Source organism: Eurytemora carolleeae, unplaced genomic scaffold (genome assembly GCF_000591075.1).
Source record: "Eurytemora carolleeae unplaced genomic scaffold, Eaff_2.0 scaffold437, whole genome shotgun sequence".
Lineage (NCBI taxonomy): Eukaryota > Metazoa > Arthropoda > Copepoda > Calanoida > Temoridae > Eurytemora > Eurytemora carolleeae.
In genome coordinates, this window is record NW_019397062.1 from 1 (window position 1) to 18,121 (window position 18,121).

Consider the following 18,121-nt stretch of genomic DNA (forward strand, 5'->3'; position numbering starts at 1 on the left):
TCTATCTATCTATCTATCTATCTATCTATCTATCTATCTATCTATCTATCTATCTATCTATCTGTCTCTCTATCTATCTATCTATCTATCTATCTATCTATCTAACTATATGCCTAGCTAATTATCTGTCTATCCCCAATTGATCCTAAATTCTTCTTTAATAAGGTATTAGCTTCATATTACAATCCCGACATTTTTATAACAGAGATAGTTAGACAAATAGATATAAGATACAGATATATAAAAGTTAGAATAAGATAGATGGATAGAACCTTAGTATTTATTAGATGTGTAATTACACTTTTCAAAACATTTTGTTCGCTATATCGAACAGACCGAAAGCATAAACATCTTAATCGAAATTCGAAATCGAAATTACAAACATTTTATTCGAAATTATGATTAGAGAAATTTGTATATATATCCCTAACATTCGTTTGTTCGTAATTTAAACCAAACTATTCGTTATTTCGATTTAGATAGACAACTTAATAGTTCAGTAGATATATATACACATAAATATAGAAATATGTAGAGATATAGGTACTAGGTAGATACATAGATTTAAAATCGATAGATATAGGGTTACCCACAATGGATGAGATTGTAAAGACGATCCAAAACTTTTTGATAGATCGATAGATACATACATAGATAGATAGATAGATAGATAGATAGATAGATAGATAGATAGATAGATAGATAGATAGATAGATAGATAGATGGATAGAAAGATAGATAAATATAAAGACAGATAGATAGTTAGATTGATAGATAAATAAATAGATAGATAGATAGATAGATAAATAGATAGATAGATAGATAGATAGATAGATAGATAGATAGATAGATAGATAGATAGATAGATAGATAGAAAGATAGATAGATATATAGATAGATAGATAGATAGATAGATAGAAAGATAGATAGATAGATAGATAGATAGATAGATAGATAGATAGAAAGATAGATAGATAGATAGAGATAAGCACAATATCCCAATATAATTGATTGGATAAAAGCCCAATTACGATGCGAACTGTCCCAATTCAGGTTCTAAAGGGTGTTAATATACAAATACGCCCTCACTTTATAAAGAGAGAGGGATATATAGGGATATACTGATAAACATAAAGGAAAATCAAAATATGAAGATAGATAGATAATCACAGACAGACACATAACACACAGACAGCGAGAGAAATTAGCTTTGTAAATCAGGGCCGGGTTCTGTATTCGGGCTAATTAGGACGCACATTCAGATCAAACATTCAGGACGCACATAGAGAATGTACTAGAGACAAAAGTGCGACATAACACTAACTATACATAAATACATCCATCTCAACTTTATATGAGACAGGGTTACCCACAAAGAATGAGACTTCAGAGAAGACTTTTCCAGTTTTTTATCTACTTACGTTCAAGATTTCCCGCAGTTTTTTAAGTAAACCTTCAAATCGTCATTTTTAGAAAATTGTAGGTTTTTATTCAAGTCTTATCCTTTGTGGGTAACCCTGTAGACCAATTAGTAAGTATCTGCAGCACATATTACATAATTACAAAAAATGTTCAAATCAATACGTCTTTTTTATACATTACATATTACATATATAGTGGATAAATCATATTTTTACTTTTCAAATACATTAATTTGTTCAAAAATATGGAAGAAATGGTCGTTTTTTAAAGATTATTTTGACAGTTTTAGTCAGCAGGTCAGTTTTGTAACAACTAATATTAATGTACATTCTTACTTAACCTGACAACGCTTTTGAGGGTAAAGTACATCTGCAGTCCCTGGAGGTTGGTTGGTTGTGTATATCTTGGTTAGTGGTGTATCTACCAAACTTACTTCATATCTTGGTATCCAAATAATATAATTAATATTACTCAATACATTCACTAATAATATAATCAACATCACAGTACAGCTATTACGACAACACCCCCCCCCCTTACCCTCTCCCTTCCCAATATGCATAAAGTTGTAATCTCTGTTTTTTTTTTTGTATCCCGAGCATAACTCATGGACCTCTTAACCGATTTGCTTTAAATTTTTGTTGGGGAACAGGGAAATTAAATAAAACTATTATTTGTCACGATCACCTCCTAAAATATGTAGGCTTAACAGTCCCTTTAAAGACCTCAGAAATCTGTATTTTCTGCAGAGCAGACAGAACTAGGACTGGTCACGTTCTGGATTTATGAAAACCTTTACCTTTACCTTTACCTTTACCTTTACCTTTACCTCTACCTTTACCTTTACCTTTACCTTTACCTTTACCTTTACCTTTACCTTTACCTTTACCTTTACCTTTACCTTTAACTTTACCTTTACCTTTACCTTTACCTTTACCTTTACCTTTACCTTTAACTTTACCTTTACCTTTACCTTTACCTTTACCTTTACCTTTACCTTTACCTTTACCTTTACCTTTACCTTTACCTTTACCTTTACTTTTACTGTTACCTTTAAACCAAAACTGATAATAATCATCTTGAACTTGAACAATAGAGATGTAATTCATAGAGCAAACCCTACCTCACTTACAATTGAGATGCTATGCAATGAGAATGAATATGATAAATTAAGTTTATCAATTAAATAATTATTCAGAAATTGCTGAAAAAATATGCTTTAAAGTTGTCAACATTGTTTTAGTCCATACACATTTTGACATTTACTAAAACGGAATTAGTTATAATCATTCTATTCTTAAAGTATACAGCATAAAAAGAATTGAGACTTGGCCATCAACTCAAATTTTCTAATCTCTATATCATTGCAACCAGCTGGTGTAAATCTTTAATATTTCAAAACTTAGATTGATCGATCTTTTAACAGGGATTAGAAAATGGAAGTTTGTGACAAAGACTCAATTTCTTTTTATTGGTCAAAAATCTTTAAGTTTTGACCATAAGAGACCGGAAAATATATTCAAGATGAGAAAATTCTGGCGGATTTAGAATACAAAAGCTAGTGTTCGCACTCTGCTTAACTCTAGTTTGCCGAGTCCATTAGCGCCTGATCCAATCAGGGTTCAGTCATCATGTGTTTGGTGTCTATTCTGAACCAATAGAAATAGTTTGGCAGTATCATCTATCTTTCTATCTATCTCAATTAGAGATTAATCCTTCACTCTAGTATGCCGAGTCCATTAGCGCCTGATCCAATCAGGGTTCAGTCATCATGTGTTTGGTGTCTATTCTGAACCAATAAAAATTGCATGGCGGTAACATCTTTCTTTCTATCCATCTCATTATCCAATTAGAGATATATCCTTAAATCGGCGCTAAACAGTAAATGGAAATATTTTCTTCTCCTGAAACCAGTGTATATATATTTATAAATTGGTAAACTCTGTTTGTTTGTTGTTTGTCCAATCATAACTCAGGAACCCTTTGACCGATTCGTCTCAGCATTTGATGAGGGAACTTGAAAGCAACAAAATTATCTTAAACTTTAAAAGTTTAAATTGAACAGCTTGACTTTTAAGGTAAAAGTTTAATGCCAGCCCAAGCTGGGTTCCCGGAAGCTTTCATGGGTATATTTTCAATTCCGTATTCGATCTTTAAAATTGCTAAAAGATGTTAAATCGGTCTACGACTATACGTTCTATGACTGCCTGCATATCTGCCTGGCAACCAGAAAATCCGGTTCATCGGCTTTCTACATTATCTTTACACAGCCCTATATATTCTACACCGCAGTTATTTTTTATATTTCAACCTTTATACAAGAATGTGATAAAAACACTGTGTCCAAAAATATTTAGGTAGCTTCACAGAAAAGTCTTTCTAAATTGTAATTTTAATGATACAATTGTGTTTTAAGAGATTTTTTTTTGTATGTTGAGCAAAGTTGAGAATGTGACATTTTGAAAATACAGAGATTTACGCTGTTTTAAACAGTAAATTTCCCTTTTGAAGTGTTGATAAACACTTATTCCTGATGTGAACTTAACTGCACACGGTAAACTTAAGTAAAGTGTACTTAACTTTATTTATTGAAGAGTTATGTTAAGAGGAACGAAAAAGTTTTGAATATTTAATACGGATAAATTAGGTTTCTCATACTTTTGCGTAAAATCAAACTAAAGAAGCTACGAGGTAACAAAGTTGGACCAATAAAGTAATTGGTAAAAATCTCATAGATTCTTGCTTAAGAGCTCTGAATGCAACCTCAACCTGTTGTTTTTTATCTAAGAATATCTTATCTATTTTTAAGTTTCATTTAAAACTGTGGTTTGTTTAAAAAATAAACATGTGATGATATATTTCAATTGAATGTTGATATGTGTAAAGGGGAAACTATAATAACATTAGTGTCTAATTTTAAATTTATAAAAACACGGGTTTTCGACTGAACATCTAAATTTCAATTTGTTTTTGTTTTCAAAATAATGTTGTAACTCTAGCTACAATTCTATTTTTTTCCATGACTCCTCCTAATTTGAATTTAGAATAAATTACAATTTTTATTTGCCGAGAAAAAGGAAATAATTCAATTTCTATTAAGAATTTTAATCTTCCAATATTGAAGTAGGAAATTTTATTCAATCTATATATAAATTTGGCTTGTCTGTCTGTCTGTTTGTCTGTTTGTTTGTTTGTTTGTTTGTATTCAATAAATTTTTTGTGGGACATCTAGGGACTCCAGGGAAGGTTTATGAATCATCAAAATTTCAAATATTTGTCTCCGTCAAAATTCGATCGTCATTAAATTTTTTAAAATTTTGAAAATCCGCGAAATTTTTTGTGAAAACCCGCGAATTATTTTTGTTTTGTTTTACGATGTACACAAAGAGAACATGTTCACAATTAATTTAGGAGATGGGCGCGAAGCGCCCTCTAAGGCTAGAGAAGGGCGCTAAGCGCCTTGAATTTCTAGTGAAAATAAAAATGTAATCTACATGTGTTCCTTTCTATTGCTTTCTATTGTCTTCTGTTTACTTTCACTGAGCCCGAATTTAAAGAATTTGAGCCGCGGCTTAAATTTGAGAGGCTACTCAAGTATGGTTGGTTCCACTTATAATTGTATTCAATGAATTTAAGCCGGCGCTCAATTGAAACCGGATTTTGACGAATTTGAGACGCGGCTAAAATTCATTAAATTAGGACACTGGATTAAGACCATAATTTTAGAGGTTTGACAATCTTTGATATTGAGGAGAATATGTGAAGCTAACTAAGAGTTTTTTTTATATTTACAAAAAAACTAGATTTTTAAAGTTCATCACAAAAGATTAAGCTCTCTAGCTGTTTCTCTTTTTATGAAATTTGAGCGCATTGTTGTTTTTGGCAGTCTTTAAGCTTATTTACCGTTAAATATCCTTTAAACAACTTTCAAAATAGTAAAGGGACTGTAAGCGTAATTTCAAGTGACCCTCCATGGATGGCAATGCTAGAGTTTACCGACTCTTGAAACCTTTATCTGATTAAAAATGTGGAAGATACCGTTGTTGTTCTTAGTTTGAAAGTGAGAAATTCTGATAATTCCAATAATACGTTTTTCTGGAGTAAAGAAATGTGGCAAGTCACTTTTTTTGAGAAAAAACAATTGAAAATAATTAATTTCTATAATCATAAGTCTACATCATACTTGATCAGACAAAGCTTCTAAGGGTACCATTGTGAATCTCGCATTCCCATCTTTGTGTGACAATCTTTAAAATAAAAAGAAAAGCTGAGAGCAAATCATTATTTTATGATTTGTTTAAATCTTTGATATAAAAATCTAAGGACTTTACCGAAATCACTTTATTTGCCCGACATGGGTGTACAACCAACTTTTTTTATCGTGTTGATCTGATTACCAAAAATGTAAACCCTATCCTGATATGGATGGAGGAGGGGGGGGGGGGGGTTCCCTTAGTCCAACTTTTCAAGGCCTGCTAATAATAAAATACAGACCTCTATCTTTAATGTGTATTTGGTGTATTTTACAATGAATAAACATTATACAAATTCTTAAACAGGATTGAGTGAAAAGAATAAAATTTTATTTTAAGAAAAATGGGAGAGGAAAATTTTCCTAAACTGGGTTCAGTACTGAGATCCCAGTTTTGCCTAGAGGAGGGAACTATTTTCACAAATCATGGATCTTATGGGGCCGTTCCTATACCTGTACTCAAGGTAGGTATGAGGGTGTTCCTATACCAGTACTCAAGGTAGGTATGGGGCCGTTCCTATACCTGTACTCAAGGTAGTTATGGGGCCATTCCTATACCTGTACTCAAGGTAGGTATGAGGCCGTTCCTATACCTGTACTCAAGGTAGGTATGGGGCCGTTCCTATACCTGTACTCAAGGTAGGTATGGGACCGTTCCAAAACATGTACTTAAGGTAGATATGGGGCCGTTCCCGAACCTGTACTTAATGTAGATATAGGACTGTTTCTGAACCTGTATCTAGGGTAGATATAGGGCCGTTCAATATCCTGTACTCAAGGTAGATATGAGACCGTTCCTAAAGCTTTACTCATGGTAGGTATGGAGTCGTTCCTGAACCCGACTCAAGGTAGATATATGATCGTTCCTAAACCTGTACTCAAGGTAGGTATAGGACCTTTCCAAAACCTATATTCAAGATAGGTAAGGGGCCGTTTCTAAATCTATACTCAAAGGTAGTTATAGGACCGTTCGTAAACCTTTATGCAAGGTAGATTCACATGTGAATGGTATTTCCAGGTGTTCATTTTATAAATCTAATCGATTTTAACACTACAGATAGTTCCAAAGATTTTAAATGTTTTGATATAATCTTATTCGCAAAACTTAGAAAATCTTCAGCCTTCGGAGACTTGAGCCTTCAAGATTTGAAAAACGCAAGTGGATTGGTTTTTACTTACTCCAAGTCTACTTTAGGAAAGAGAACGACTACTCAGATTGATGGAAGCAAATCCAGACCGTTGGTTCAGGAAAAGAACAAATTCGAGAAACAATATACTTTTACATTTGTAAAACATTCATGCGATAATACATTATTCCTATGCCACTTTTTCCAGAAAACAGTCTCAGTTGTCAGTTGTTGTCACTCAACGTATTCTTACTTTAAAAAAAGAAGCTACTTTGTTTATATTAATCAATATTCATCCCGTTGATTTGCAATTAATTTAAATATGATTTTGCTGTACAAAAACTTTGAAGATTTTCTGTGGTTTTGCTGGGCAATGTTCCTTAAATGAACACAATTTTTGCAATGGACTGAAAATTGTATAAATGGATGAAAACATTTTTTTAGTGTTTATTAAGAATATACCGGAAGTCTAAAAAGGACAAACGTCACAAATATTTTTTTTAAACAGAGGATTTACATCATTTAGGGCCTAATATAACCTAACTAAAAGAAAAATGTTTGCTACGTTAATTTACCTAAATTCACCTCAGCACTACACTTTAATCTCGGTGATTCATTTGGAATGTACTGTACCGTCTTGGCTTAAGTAAACTGTATATAATGTATACTCTTGTACTGTCCCGTCTTCAGTAGTCTGTATATAATATATACTCTTGTACTATCCCGTCAGTAGTCAGTATATAATGTATACTCTTGTACTATCCCGTCAGTAGTCTGCATATAATGTATACTCTTGTACTATCCCGTCAGTAGTCTGCATATAATGTTTACTCTTGGACTGTCTCGTCAGTAGTTGTATATAATGTATACTCTTGAACTGTCTCGTCAGTAGTCTGTATATAACGTGTACTCTTGTACTGTCCCGTCAGTAGTCTGTATAAAATGTATACTCTAGTACTGTCCTATCAGTAGTCTGTATATAATGTATACTCTTGTACTGTCCCGTCAGTAGTCTGTATATAATGTATACTCTTGTACTGTCCCGTCAATTGTCTGTATATAAATGTATACTCTTGTACTGTCACGTCAGTAGTCAGTATATAATGTATACTCTTGTACCGTCCCGTCATCAGTAGTCTGTATAAAATATATACTCTTGTACTATCCCGTCAGTAGTCTGTATATAACGTATACTCTTGTACTATCCCGCCAGTAGTCTGCATATAATGTTTACTCTTGTACTGTCTCGTCAGTAGTTGTATAAAATGTATACTCTTGAACTGTCTCGTCAGTAGTCTGTATATAACGTGTACTCTTGTACTGTCCCGTCAGTAGTCTGTATAAAATGTATACTCTAGTACTGTCCTATCAGTAGTCTGTATATAATGTATACTCTTGTACTGTCCCGTCAGTAGTCTGTATATAATGTATACTCTTGTACTGTCCCGTCAATTGTCTGTATATAAATGTATACTCTTGTACTGTCCCGTCAATTGTCTTTATATAAATGTATACTCTTGTACTATCCCGTCAGTAGTCTGTTTATAATGTATACTCTTGTACTATCCCGTCTATATTTTAATAGTCAGTGTGAAATGTAAACTCTACAGCTTGCTCTAGCTGTCTAAAAGTCGGCACGGTACACTGATAAACGAACGGATTAAAAAATTAATTACGTGCCCAGCCCTAGTTAGATCTCTAATTGTTTGAACAGACAAGACATGGAACTTCTTTATGATCAAAGTATAGAAGTTTAATCACAGTTTGTGGGAGCACACCCACAGAATATAGGTAATAAATTTAAAATCTACTAAGCATACCATGCATCTAGGGTTGTTAATCGTTTTTGTAAACGATCGTTAAAAGATCGGTAAACGATCGTTTTTTGTTTCGTATTCAAAAAGGATCGTTTTTAAAAACGACCCACTCGTTTTGAACTTTTAGAAAACGAATAACGATCGTTTTTGAAAATGATCGTTTTTATTAAAACGATTTGCGACCGTTTTTTATACGATTGTTTTAAAAAAAACGATCGTTTTTGAAAAAAAAAAATTATTGACAATTATGTTAACGATCTTTAACGAAGGGTCGTCGTTAACGATCGTTAACGAAGGGTTGTCGTTAACGATCGTTAACGAAACGACGAACTTTATCAAAACGGTCGTTTTTGGGGAAAAAAATTGCATGCAACTTTATTGAATGTCGTCTTACATGAAGTTTAAAAGTTGTGGGGGAGTTAAAACTCCTTGATATTTTCTTAAAAACTACTCAATGAAAAGTACAGATGCCCTTTAGGTCGGTTTCCTCTCTTCGTTAACGATCGTTAACGAAACGACGAATTTTATAAAAACGACCATTTTTAAAAATCGAACTTTTTTTTAAAACGATCGTTTTTAAATCACGATCGTTTCGTTTTTGATTTTTCGTCGTCGTTTTTCTGAAAAACGAAAACGTTGACATCCTTATGCATCATTCCCAAAAATGCTCTTTTATTTACTTTCCTTACTTGATTAGAATATTTGCTCACTTGAGTTTATCTTTGAAATGGCTTTAGTATAAATCCTATTTTGTAGATTCTGCTGTTTATTTCTTTGCAAATTGTATGCTATAATGATGTTTTTTTTTGCATATTTCGGCAATATTTTTTTTTTGGTTTTTGTAATTTACAACTATTTTTTATTGCATATCTGTGTTTTCGTGGCAAAAAGTAATAAACTTTCAAACCTTGCAAATTTTTCAATCGGAGATTTCGAAAAAAATGTAAAAATTTAGTTGTTTCGAATTGTTTAAGAGGTCTGGTTTTATTGGCAAAATATTCTCTTCCCTTTATCTTTGTAATCTGAAAGTGAACACTGTACAGCTATGATATTTCAAATTTAATTTATTAGATCTAACAGAATTCATATTTCGAAATGTATAACCTCGACGACATTGAGTTTCAAAGATATAGAGATTAGAAAATCTGAATTGGTGGCAAAGAATCAATGCATTTATATGGTGTATGTTCCGAATGCTACTATTTGTAGTGTATGTTCCGAATGCTACTGTTGGAGTAAATACTATCGTGAAGAACCTGATCCTTGAGCCTGAAGATATTCTGCTACTTAACTCTCATACCTACTCTGCTTGTACTAAGGTATCATTATCATCAGTGTTATCATCTTTATCTTTGATTGTTGTTCTTTAATCAATTCCATTATTTCTAATAACATGTTTGTTTCTAACAATTAATTTTTTCATAAATATTTTACGGCATCTTTACAATCTGGGGGCGTAATTTTAAGTGAGCCTTTATGGAAAAATAGCATCGATTTCCCATTCACAATTGGCACCCCAGTAACCTTTATTGATAATCAATTAAGACAATATTTTTGTTTTTCTAAAGTTAAAATTGTGTTTCTTTCTGATAATTTCTTTAGATGTTCTTGTGGGAAGAATAATTCGTTTACAAACCTATAAACTTTAATTTCTTATTTATACTTGATTATATAAAGCTAACTAAGGTACCGTTGCTACCTGATCCGGCATAGCCATCTTAATTGTATGGACATGCACCTCTGACCCTTTAGTAAAAGTAAATTCAACCTAAAGTCTGACCGCGTCAACCTTGTTGCACCGGCTAGTCCTGTCCATAGAGCTAGGTACAGTACAAACTGGGACAGGAAAGGTTGACCCGGCTCGGAAATTCAAATGTACCACGGCTGCCCGTTTGGAGGGTCAAGCAAAAACACGTCAAAGCGTGTTTTTCATCGGATTCCAAAAAAATTTGTTTTTATTTTGAAATCCAACTATTGCAAGGCTATTGAATGTGCAGTAAGAAAGTCAGGGGCGGATACTCTCTCTCTTGATATCATTTTTCCAATCAGGTAAATTCAATAATGATCACTAACTGCCCGGATTTACTTGGGAACAAATATCTTGAATTTGAAAAAAATGTCAACCCCTAGTGTAGCATTGGGTTCCCTCAAAAAAAAATGTCAGCCGTTTGGTCTAGCTGTTTGGCCAGCTATAGCTAACATATTTATATATAATTTAATCCGCTGTAGCTAACATATTTATATATAATTTAATCAGCTAACTCTTAAGAGTTAAGAGTTAGCTGATTAAATCGAACAAACTACCAAAAAATAAGCTTACACTATTGTTACCTATTTAGGTAATGTAGTATGTTGTTTATTAAAATAAGCTTACACTATTGTTACCTATTTAGGTAATGTAGTATGTTGTTTATTAAAATTGTGAACCTAAGGGGAAAATAAGCTTACACTATTGTTACCTATTAAAATTGTGAACCTAAGGGGAAAATAAGCTTACACTATTGTTACCTATTAAGGTAATGTAGTATGTTGTTTATTAAAATTGTGAACCTAAGGGGAAAATAAGCTTACACTATTGTTACCTATTTAGGTAATGTAGTATGTTGTTTATTAAATCTGTGAACCTAAGGGAAAAACTTCATTTGACAGAAACAATCAAGATTAAACAGAATTGCATTGATTCAGTTTACATTTTTTTTGTAAAATCTTATTTTAAAAATTTGGTTGAAAATATTCTAAATGATGTTAAGAAATCCCCCCATGTTCTTAAGATTACGTATAAATGAAGCATAACGTTAATAAATAAAAATTCAATTTTTTTGATGAAGACATTCCACCTTTGTTCTTATCTATAGCGGAATGTCTATTTATCTATATTTATAATCTATCTATCTTTTTATCTATCTATCTTTATATCTATATATCTAGGTCTGAGGATCAACTTGTTGATCATATTGTTGAGATCTGTAAACGGAATGTGGGAATTCGTCTGGCGATCATCGATCATATCAGGAAACTTTCAGACAATTTTTGAATGATCCTTTTATCCTTAGATACATTTTATTTTCTTTGTATTTCTCTTTGTTTCTCTTCTCCTTTTCTTTTCTGTTTTGTTTGAAGTATATTTATATTTAGTTCACCCTCCGCTATTCTCTTCCCTGTTCAACGACTGATTAGGAAATCTAAGAAATACATAAAAGATCTGAAAAAAATCATCTATTTTCAAAGAAAAAAATATGTTATTTCAAAAGTTTTAATAAAATCACCCCACCTCCCTGGGAGCACTGTTATTAACTAGGTTTAATTAATATTCATTATTATTTATTTACTTATTTCTTGTTTTACTGATTAGAGAAATCATTCTTAAAAGTCATTTCGCGCAAAATTGTCCTTTACGGCTTTTTCGCAACACGAGTTTTGCGCAATTCCGCAATTTTGTTACAATCATATGCAAATTCAGCAAATTAAACTATAATTTTTTTTGGCGTTTTGCGCAAACATTACTAGCTCGATATATAATCAACAAATATCTCTAAAGGTTCTTTAATATAAATAAAAAACTTAAAAGTTCAATTTTTATTTGTTTTACATTCAATTTGTGATATAAGTGATATTAGTATTAAACATAGATAAATAAATAAACACAGATAGCTTATGTATACGCAAAATCACCAAGAATTGTACAGTCCGCGAACTCATACTTCTAGGGGTTAAAGTGTACTTCAATGATAAGCGGGGTGATTTGGTGTTTTAATGGATTTCATAGAACAAGTGTAAAAAAACTCCAGGAATGGAACTATTTGAACAACAATATTTCACTGAAGAAGGACATGAGAAGGACTATACTAACTTAAATTTCTCTCTACAGAACTCATGTACACCGTAAGTACTCATGACATAAGAACTGTCAATGTTCACAACCAACCTAGTTAATCTATATAATAGGAATATCTTTAAAACATCTCTGTACATTTATATCTTTCAAGATGAAAAATGTCGTCTTATGCGCAATCTATCTTTATCTATGGTATTAAATTAGTATTAAAATAAATGCATCAAATTAGTATTAAAATTAGTATTACTTGGGAAATAAACTGTAAATTCCAGCATCAAAAAGTAAAAGAGGACTAAAAGTTAAGAATTCTCAATTTAGCCTTGTCCTTCTTTTCAAACCTGGCAACCCAAAAGTCTGGACAGTTTTAGCTTTGGCCACGCCTACTTCTTTAAAGTTGATTCTTCAGGCATTGGTTACTTTCTTGCATATTTTATATGGGATTAAAAAGATTTCGGAAAGGAACTAAGTTTTTGTCACAAACTAAAATTGTCTAGTCCCTATATCTTTACAATCTGATGATGTAAACCCTTAATATTTCAAACTTAGATTATTTGGTCTAACAGAATTCTTAGTTTGAAATATAAAAGGTCTACGACATTGGGTAGCAAAGATATAAAGATTAGAAAAGTAGAGTTTGTGACAAAAACTCAGTTCCTTTAAGAATAAAATTCATACTTGATCAGGCAATGTTTTTAAGGGTACCGTTGTGAATTGTCATCTTTGCATTTAGGGTCACTTGAAATTAATTTAATAGGATTTAAATATTGCCAAGTTTCTCAGTCTCTTAATTTCTATTTGAATAATTTAAACTTTTTAAAATAAAGTAACCAATTGAGAGTAGTTTAAGCATACTTTTTTGTTAACCATTTTTTTGTATGTAATAGTTGAATAAATCTTCCGTTGTTTAATTCTGTGCATAAAATTTCAAATTTCGTCAATTTGCTCAAAAAGTTACGGTTTGCGTAATATTTTCGGTTTTGCGCAAATCGCGCAAAAAAATTTCTTAAAACTATTTTAGTTTCATACGAAAAAATTCGCAAAAAAATATTTCCGGTTTTGCGCAATTTGCGTAGTAAAAATTGCGCAAAACTCATTGTGTTTCATGCGCAAAAGTTCGCAAAAAAAATAATTGCGCGAAAATAGCGCAAATTTTGCGCAAAAAATATAGCCATTTCGTGGAAACCCTAGTCATACCATGGAAGGATGGCTAAAATCAAGCATTGATCTTTATTTTTAATAGTGCCCACATTGGATTTTGAGATCAAGATTAACGATACTCAACAGAAAAATTCCTACAGCTCATATACAACAAACCCAACACTTTGATAGAATTTTATCACACATACATTTCTTAACACATTGACAGAATTTGATCAAATTTTAAAAAGATAACTTTAATATTTCCTAAAACCTTACATCGATCTCATTAAAAAATAGAAAGTATTTTATAAAGCGTTCATAAAGGTGAATGGGGATAACAAACATTTTTTATAAATTAATTTTTGAACTATTTATCATTTTGATATTTACCTTTTCTTACAGAAAAACTTGGAGCTGATTTTTATACCGGAAACTTGCACAAATGGTGCTTTGCCCCGAGGTGGGTATTTCAAGTGAAAGGAATTGAGTCTTTGCAACAAACTCTAATTTTCTTATTTCTAATAATTATGCAACTCAAGTTCGTAGACCTTAGACATTAAAAATCCTGATTTATAATTAATCTAAGAAATGCAAAACATCTAAAGTGTATACCATACAGTTTCAAAGATACAGGAATTAGAACATGTTTTGGCAAAGAGTGACTCAATTCTCAACTCAAATTTTTGTTAAGTTAAAATTTTCGATTAAAAAATGTAAGTTTCTGAGTGTTGACAGGAAGATATAGGAATAACCAAATAGATTATCAAGTACAATAGGTGGCAACAGAAAAATGGACCAATTATGCATGACGTCACAAGTGTTAAACATAACAAGGAAAACAACATTTCTCTCATTGTTGTAAAAGCAATAATTTACCTATGTAAAGCCGTTTGAAAGAATAAAATCATTCAATTGTTCAATTGGACCTGAAAACGATGTACATCTGGGCAAAACATAAAAACATTGAGGAACTCAAACTTGAGTCTTAAACATATGATTCAATCTAATTTTAAACATATGATTAAGTCTAATCTTAACATATGATTTATGTCTAATCTTAAACATATGATTAAGTCTAATCTTAAACATATGATTTAAGTCAAATCTTAAAATATGATTAAGTCTAATCTTAAACATATGGTTTAAGTCTAATCTTAAACATATGATTAAGTTCTTATTTTAGAGGTTGTGGTTTCCTCTGGGTTCACCCTAAACATAGAGACGGAGTTCAGCCTTTGATCACTAGTCATAACTATTTGAAGGATTTCAAACAACAATTTATCCAGCAGGTTATTTACTTAAGAAAAATATTTCGATTTTTTTATTTAAAAAAAAAACCAAACATTTCATTAGGGAACTGCAGACCATACTGCTTACCTTAGCGTGCCAGCAGCACTTAACTTTCACAGGTCAGCTGATGTTAATTACACAAATTAATCAAATTAAACTCTACAAAATAAAATAAGTTAAAATCTACCAAATAATTTTTTAATGAATAGACAAATTATCAACTAAAAAAAATTCTCTCCTGAATCCAAAATTAATAAGTATCATTTAGGGAGCATATTGTGGTTGAAAATAAATAAGAATAAATGCCGCGTAACTTAAATTTATTAATCTTCTGTTGAGAATCATTGTTCATATATTTAGACAATGTGGAGGAACAGATGCAATTCGGAAACATACTGAAGAACTCCTGGACTGGGCCCAGCAGGAAACCATAACACTTTGTCCAATGTTGTATAATAAGGTTAGATACTATGGATGCGCTCCAATGTAGATAAAGACGACCTTTATAGCAATGGCGACATTTATAGGATCTGACTTTTTATTTTAAAAAATAATAAATTTTGCGGCTTACTAAAAAAAGACGAAATTTAAAAAAAATTGAATTAGAATTGCATTTTTTAGCTACAAATTTGTTAGCACAATCAATATTAGTTAAATATGATGATTGTTAGTTAAATAGCAGTTACGATATATGAGAATTTAGAGTCTCCATTGCAAAAAAAAACGACATTTACCTACACCAGAGTATCTAACCTTATAAACAACCTTGCTTTTGTCTGTTAACCCAGAAAAATTTTACTGATTGATATAATTTTAAGATAAAAAGTGTCTAAAGAAAGTATCTATTCTAAATCTCAAATGATTTTAGCAGCATTGGGTTTACACATGTGATGCCAATTGAACTGATCGTTATTGTTTGAAAAGATGCTCTGCCACGCGTTAGGATCTCCAGTACTTCCTGTTCCACCAACGATGCAGGTCAGTCTACAGCAGAGAGCAGAAATCTAATTTTTAATCCTAATTCCAAACAGAAGCTTTTCCATGTACATACATTAAAATTAAAGGCATTCTCTATAGTAATCCAAAGGATGAAAGCTCTCAAACAAAAATCGATGAAAATTTTGCCACTTACTATGTGTTGAATGTGTTCTATGTTAGTTGACAAAATCTAAAAAATATTTTTCTATACTGCTTTATTTTGGTGACAATTGTAAGTACACTTTGCACTGTACAGGCTCCGTACATGCGTGTTCTGCGTCTACCCCATCTGACAGATTTTACGGTCTGCCATGAAGATGCTGAGAGAGCAATGGTGGAAATAAATGGTAACAATATTTATTCATTGATTAGAAAAAATATCATAATTTAACATCTAGATTTCTTCATCTATCTATATATACTTTGCTTGGGTGTCTGTTTGTTCGTTTGTATGTTTGTATCCAATAAACGATAATACGGCTGAACCGATTGTACTCAAATTTTGTGTGTGACCTCACGCAATCCCAGGGAAGATTTCTAAATGCTCAGAATTTCATAAAGTTGTCTCCAAAGCTTTTTGAAATAAAAAATATGATGAAAAAATATATTTTTAATTCTGCGAACTTCTTTTGTTTTTGTTTTTATATCATACAAAGATGCTTACAAATAGAGCCACAGTTAAAAATTGAAGTATAAGATGGGCACGAAGCGCCCTAAAAACGTAGTATCATAAAAACCTTAAAAAATACTCATCTTTTTATCTTTCTTTTATGTTGAGAATATGTGTTTTTGACATTTCAAAAATAAATTCATTTTCTAATTTCTTAAAACTTTTTTATCTCATTCTTAATTTTTAGTGAAACATAAGTGTATTGTTGTGATTGTTTGTTTCTCCGGACATCTTTGGCTCAGGTACTTTATCTATGGTTGATCAGGGGCGTACACAGGGATTTGTCCAGGAGCAGATCACGTTTTTTCTTTCCAGGAGGGCCTGAAAACCCTCTGGAAACTGTAAATTCGTGGTTTTGATACAATATAGTACGTAAACTCCTGTTATTGAGGAGCTATTGAGAAGAACAAAAATGTTCTGAATTTCTAATACAGTGACAGAGATCGAAAGACGACTTTTAGAATCAAATTATAAATATAAAATTCAAATGAGCATGTTACACAGCAATTGTGCAGTGCAAACAGACCCATTTCACGAAATTAGTGATTTAATAAGTGTCTAGTAAAACTATTTGCTTTGTAACAACATCAAATACACTTGAGTATTGCTATGATGTCGTCTTCCTATTTTGTTGTTTTATGTAACCGAAAAAAAGTGCGCAAAATCAAAATGAGAGGAACGATGAGGTCATATTTGCAGTCTTACCAGTTATGTCACATACCTTTCTCTTTCTATGTACTCTCTCAAGGCTCTGTCCCAAGGTTATAATGCAAGGAAAGTTTATTGCAGTTGCGTATACTCTGCGTACATATTGAAACCAGTTCTCTCTGGGCGGAATTAGTAAACAAGAATAGATGCATTGGTGTTCGTTTAGTATCCGAGGAGGTTAAAAGCATTAAATTTTAATAATTTTGATAATTCACATAATAGTTTCCTATGACCAGAATTTTTCATTGAATTTTTATGTGAAAGATGGATCCCATGTCAGGCTTCGACATCCGTTTTGTGTTTACATTATCGCCCAGAGACAGTACACCACAGTACAAAAGATGCGTACACCTCTGAAATAACTTTCCTTGCATTATAACCTTGCTCTGTCCAGTCTTAGTCAAAATATTCCAAATAAAAGTTTATTTTCCATAATTTATCATCTTTTATGGATATTTTAAAGGAATTGAGTTATTGCCACAAATTCACATTTTCATAATCCCTATATCTTTGCGCCAGATGGTGTAAACCTGCAATTTTAATGTTATATTACTTTATCTAACAGAATTCATGTAGTTTGAAATATCAAAGATCTACTACGTTCAGTTGCAAAGATAAAAAATAGTTTTAAAAAATCAGAGTTTGTGGCAAAAACTCAATTTGTTTGATAATAATGTTAAGAATTTTTATTTCAGAATCTCTGCGTCTGTCTACAATTGTAGAGAAGATTATGTTGCCTTGAAAGATGTGATGTTAAAACTTCTTCATTCTCCGGAAGAAAATTCATCATAGACATCAGCAAAGTGATTTTATATAAGGTGGGGGGATATCATTTGCGCACATTTTATGATTACGTTTCAGGACCGCTCAGAAATATATTTA

The 18,121-nt window shown here is 31.8% G+C and overlaps 1 long non-coding RNA gene across 1 annotated transcript; it reads left to right on the plus strand.

Moving 5' to 3' along the window:
• Positions 1-8,509: 8,509 nt before the first annotated feature.
• Positions 8,510-11,629, plus strand: LOC111711523 (uncharacterized). The gene is made up of 4 exons (XR_002767263.1): positions 8,510-8,592; positions 9,828-9,937; positions 10,600-10,667; positions 11,547-11,629. It is a non-coding gene; the product is annotated as an uncharacterized LOC111711523 (long non-coding RNA).
• The last annotated feature ends 6,492 nt before the right edge of the window (positions 11,630-18,121 follow it).